General features: G+C 35.3%; 1 non-coding gene across 1 annotated transcript; it reads right to left on the bottom strand.

The window, feature by feature from the left end:
• Positions 1-5,631: 5,631 nt before the first annotated feature.
• Positions 5,632-5,705, bottom strand: TRNAI-UAU. The gene has a single exon. It is a non-coding gene; the product is annotated as a tRNA-Ile (tRNA).
• Positions 5,706-5,915: the final 210 nt, after the last annotated feature.

The raw sequence follows: 5,915 nt of genomic DNA, 5'->3' as shown, positions 1-5,915 counted from the left end.
TAACAATTCAATACATCTGATCATTTTATCTCTAAACAGGACAGAAAGTAATTTTTTTTTCAATGCATCTGAATTAGTTTAGTAGTGTTTCATTTTCAAATTTTGTAACCTTGACATATGAGTCATGAGCCTCTTGTGTTTATCAATTCCAACAACTCTTAGTTAGTCTAATTTATATGATAACTTGTGCATGAGCTATCACACAAAACAAAGGTTTCCTGTAAATTATATGACTGATATATTCCTAAGTATCCATTTTATCTAATCTTTTCTTTCAAAATAAACATTTGTATATTCACTCATTATTTTCTTAATTTACGAATTGGATATGTTGGCTATTAGATATGTTGGATTTTAGAAGAGTTTTTACGAGAAAAGGAGATAATAAAAGTCCATATGGTTCTATACTAACATAAGAATGAGATGGCAGAGAAAACTAAAAACGTCGTATACTCTGTTATCGAGAAGTTTGTTTCTATTTAAAATATTTTTATCCCTGAAGAGGTTAGGATGAAATGACGAAATATAGATGAATGATGTTATATTTTTGTTCCCTTAAAGATTATATAAATTTAAAACTGAAATATTTTACTTTGTCTTAAAAGGTTAAAATTGTATTAAGAAAAAAAATGCTTATTCAACCATCACATTAAATCCTAGTCTAACTTGATACAAAATCTCAATTGAATAAGACATGCTTACAGGTATAATTGTAATCATTAATTTTTTTCTCATGTCATTTGTCGCTTTTATATTTATTTTATTCATAGTTTCTTACAGACTAATTTATTGTTCTACCAATTGTTTCTGTTTAGATTTTCAAAATTTTGGAGAAAAAAAATATGTTATCCTGTGTATTATGGTTTTATTTTTCCTTCAAAACAAATATATACTCACGAATTTATTTGGTTTGTTCGTTCGCAGTTATAGTGCCTATTGAGAGAAGTTTATAAGAAAATAAACCAAGAGAGTTGTTGTTATAGTCATGATAATCTTTTTAGGTTTGATAGATGAATATGTGATGCTGAAATTGTATAAGGGATAAAATAAGATTGAACAAGTTGGTGACGAATAGAACCAGAGCCATTAACCATCAAGTAGTAATTGAATGCAGACCACAAATCTGAAGGGAATAAAAAAATGAAGAAGTGGACAACAAGGGAGAAAAAAAGCTTCCTAAGCGGGAAACAAAAAACCGAACGGAAAATCTTCCAAATTTCTATACAAGAATTGAAAACAAATGAGGAGGGAAAGAATCTGGACATTTGCAGATCTTTAAAAGACCCATAAGTGGATGAAGTTTCTCCGTCAATCCATTTGGTGCCTGCAATCAACAACGACAATATGAGTGATACTAGAAGGTGGCTTTATGGTGACTCTTCTACTGTTGCAGATTGTTACAAATCCTTGGAAGATGATGGTGTGAGCTCATACCATCACAAAAGTCTTTGGAATTCAAAAATACGTTACAAGGTAAATTTCTTTGTTTGGTGCTTATGTTATAATGCTGCACCAACTGTGAACAAGTTGAAGAATTCTATTTTGGTGAATGGTTGTTTAGTGTATAAGCAAATGTTGAATCCAATAGCCACTTATTCTTGCACTGTCAAACTATCAGAACAATATGGTTATACTTCTCAAAGATTATAATCTGCAATGGGATTTCAGCACTCTGTCAGGCACATATTCTTGGAGTGGAACAAGAAAAAGGGCTCCAATCTTTCTAGGAAAAGCAGACTATCAGATCTAATCTTTTTTGCCATTTGGTGGGCAGTTTGGAAGGGAAGGAACACTAGAGTGTTCAAGGAAAAATATAACTGGATGATATTTAAGTTTAAAATTCTCATGTTCAGTTGATTTGTAGGTTCAAATTTGTTTGAAGGCATTACTCTAATTATGGTTCTGAGTGACCGGAATGCTGTAGTAGTTTTTGTTTTTTTGAAACGAAAAGAAGTAATTGCATTGATGAAATTAAACTTATACATGAGTTTTGTCTTCACATAATTGTGCTCTAATCTCAACAAGAGAAGAGTCAGACCAAGAATCAGTTAAAGCATTCTCTCTTGCTAACCTAGAGAGAATGTCAGCAACTTTATTACCCTCTTTAGGAACATAAGAACATTTCAAAGAGGTGAAACTACGAAATAGAATTTGAATATCTTTTATCATATTGAGAAGTTGCCAGTCTATAGAGGCATTGTTGTTAACTGCTTCCACCACTCTCAGCGCGTCAAGATGAAAATGTACTTTCTCTAGCCCTAAGCTTTTTCCAAAATAACCGCTTCCCTCAGTCCCATACATTCAGCTTCCTCCGCGCTTCGAATATTTGTCAGGTAGATGCATCTAGCTACTTGCTGCTCACCTGCAAAATTGCGAATTATTAGACCAACTCCACCTACATTATTTAAGTAAGAGCCATCTACATGAATACATACAAAATTCATGGGAGGAGGAGACCAATGCACATTTCTACGAAAAACTCTAATTGTGGAACTATGAGTTATTCTCAATTGTGCAGAGTGGTCATTGATGAAACTGTGACACTTCAAAATATTCCTTTCTAGATTGGGGCTGATGTTCTGAAAAACCTTATCGCATCTGTCTTTCCATAGACACCAGGCAGTGATGGACCTCTTACAGATTTCATTTGAAATCTTGATAGCATGAAAATCATCAAACCATCTTTGAGTAGGTTGTATGTAATTCATCTCTTGTTTTTTTCTTCCTAGTGGCATCATTTTCTTAACGGTGCAACTGTTTTTCTAATTCAGTTCCGTCTTTACGTTGGAAAGAAAAACTGCTTCACCATCTAGTGTCCATGCAAGGCGAGTTAGGCCCAAAAGCATTAATGTCTCAGTGCTTCGGTTACATAAACGCCAAACCTAAAGCCCAATACAACTCATACCTGTTACATGTCATATTGTTCATTTTTAAAAACAGTAATGATACACGCACCGAAAGTGTGTACCACGATCTGCACCGCAAAAAAAATTCAAGGACTGTTAGAACAGTTCTGGGAGAGATTTGCAGAGGGTGGGGCCAAAGATGGGGTCCACCACCAAATATCCTCTCACACCAAAATTTTGTAAAGATCACGGTGTAGGTTTTCGGTACACCAAACATTTTCCGTTTTAAAAATTTCTGGTGTCTAAAATGGCTTGTACATCTGAAAATATCTGAGTTAAGGTACCGTTGGGCACATATCCAAATATCTGAGTTAAGGTACCGTCGGGCACATATCTTAATTGCATCAAAAAATTTACGTGACCTTGATATCAATTTAGTATAATAAATCAGGTTTAGATGTGGTTAAATTTAAACAAACAAGTTAAGTTAGAAAAAAGGAAAAAGAACATTGTTTTTACGACATCTACCATTTTAATGCGCTGTTCATGATATGATACTCGTTAGTGGATGGCTAGGAATGTAGACAGAAATAGGCTCAAATAATACACCATCTTAGGGGCGAAAGTATGGCCGGGTTTTCCCTTGCTGAAGCTATACCCCAAACCCCAAAAACCCTTCGATTTTTACTAAATCTTCTTCTATGCAGAATGCCCAAATTCCAGTATCGCAACTTCATCTGGTTGAAAAGCATCGAAAATAGAGATTTGTTTGCTCGTAGAAAGACGATAAACTCTCGGGCACGGATCAGCCAAAATCCCATTGATGTGCCATTTATCTTCCCAAAGTCTTATTGTATTCCCTCTACCAATCTTGAATAGACATAGGTTGAAGAAATTGTCAGAAACAGAATATATGTTTCTCCACAAACTAACTCGTGAAGTCTTATTTTTTAATGGTTATGCGATCAAACGTATAGATGGTTGGTACCTGTAGGACTTCTTGTTGGAAGACAATAGTCAAGTCTGCCATTTATCTGCCCTTGTTGATTCGAATTCTTCGTGGTCAATTCATTCAGGAAGGTTAATCTCTTTTTAATTCTTGGAAGGGTAACAAGCCTAAAGGATCTGCTCTTTAAACCTGTCCATGACAAACTGGTTGAAGACTTGAAGTTCAAGATTGCAATTGCGGCGATAGTCAAAATGCTAACTGGAACTTTGCGCTGAATTAACTCAGTTGACCACTTGACGGCTCAACTTGTGTGCTAAAGATATGCAATGAAAATGCTATTTCCCCTATTTTTGGAGGATTATCTGGAATATCTTCGCCTTTTTGAAAGTATCCGGGGCACCTATTTTATGTGCTAGCGCGTCTTCAAGTTTGGAATTTTAGGGTTTTTCATGGTCACTATACACACACGCATCAACAAAAAAAATATTGGAGATGAGTCGAGAAGATTTTTTTTTCAGATCGGTCAAAGAGGAGTCAAGAAGATATCATCAAATCAATCAAATAAAATTCTATATGGCGTGGGTTTTATTCTGGACTGTAGTTGCAGTGCTAGTAATTCTCCTCACTGATACCGGAGATGGAGTAAATACATCGTAGGCACCACCTCCAATACCATCCACAGCATCGGCATCACCTTCAATACCATCCAAGATGAAGGCTTCAAGAGTTTTATTCAACGAGACCCAGGAGATTATATGGCTAGGTCTAGTTTTGGACATGACACAAAGATCAATAGATGTTGCCATTCAATTGATTAATGATGTTTTACGCGTTAAAAAAGACTTCATCTGTTGAAGACATTCAACTGCTCTCGATGAGCTTGGATTTGTTCAAACATGGTCACGAAAAAACCAAATGGGCAAATACACGTTTTCAAAATGCAACGGGAGTTCCCAAGGTATATATGCACACACAAATATTTCCTGGTTTGTCAATTTATATTTATTCTTTTAATTTGAATGCTTTTAACGTTCTTGAGTTCTTGGATTTTTATAGTGATCATAGTGGTTGTTTAATTTACTTTAGTTTAACGATGTGCCATATACATATAGAAAAACACTCTTAATACCAAAGACCTGAATTCAAAATTCAGCAACACCAAAATCTTTACCGTTAAATAAAAAATAATGTGTGATTTTTTCTAATCTTCCCTAATATTTCTGATAGAGGTTTGTCATGATTATTCATGATTAGCCAGATTTACTGTGTGTGTTGTGTTAGATTTCCCTAAAACTTTCACATATTGTCATGTTTCACCAGGTGGATTTTTGTAATTCTTTTGCTTTGTTGGACCGAATGTTGCCTTTGGCGAAGAGCGATATGCAGATTTCTATGCGAACTATCCACAACCTCTGCATGGGTGATGATTACACCTGCAAACTCATTTGGGCGAGTCTCAAAAGGTACATTTCCAGTCGATCAAAGATGTGACATGGGCACATTCTAAGGTCTTGGAGATAGGGAGTTCTTTAGACGTCGTAAAATGTGAGTAATATTATTTACTACTAGTGATCACTGATCATATTCAGTAGTGAGTTTAAAAAACTACATTTTCTTTCTACCAACCTCTTTATCTTTTGGGAATGTAGATGGGAACTCGTATTAGTGCGAAGATTCTCCCAAGTTCTTTTATTTTTGCCAGAAAATTCAAAACTCAATATTATGGGAACTCGTATTAGTTCATCTGAAGATCTCCTATAGTTTTTCTTTTTTTTACTTTTACCGGAAAATTCAAAAATCAAAACTCAATATTAAATGAGATATTTTAAAAAGGTTTAGTGCCAGCGGGGCTCGAACCCGCGATCTTCGGCTCATAAGACCAACGCTCTAACCAACTGAGCTACGGGACTTTGACAGCAATGAAGCTAATGTTGTCATAATTTTCTAACATTCATCTCTCATTACCATATTTAGGGTGATGGTTTTAGTTATCAGCATAGTAAGGATTGACAGACTGAGAGCTCTTTCTTGATTCTATGGGTGGTGGTGCATGGCCGTTCTTAGTTTGTGGAGCGATTCGTCTGGTTAATTCCGTTAACGAACGAGACCTCAGCCTGCTA

This window comes from Papaver somniferum, chromosome 2 (assembly GCF_003573695.1).
Source record: "Papaver somniferum cultivar HN1 chromosome 2, ASM357369v1, whole genome shotgun sequence".
Taxonomy (NCBI): Eukaryota; Viridiplantae; Streptophyta; class Magnoliopsida; order Ranunculales; family Papaveraceae; genus Papaver; species Papaver somniferum.
Note: the sequence above shows the minus strand (reverse complement) of the source record. Positions and strands in the feature narration are given on the sequence as shown.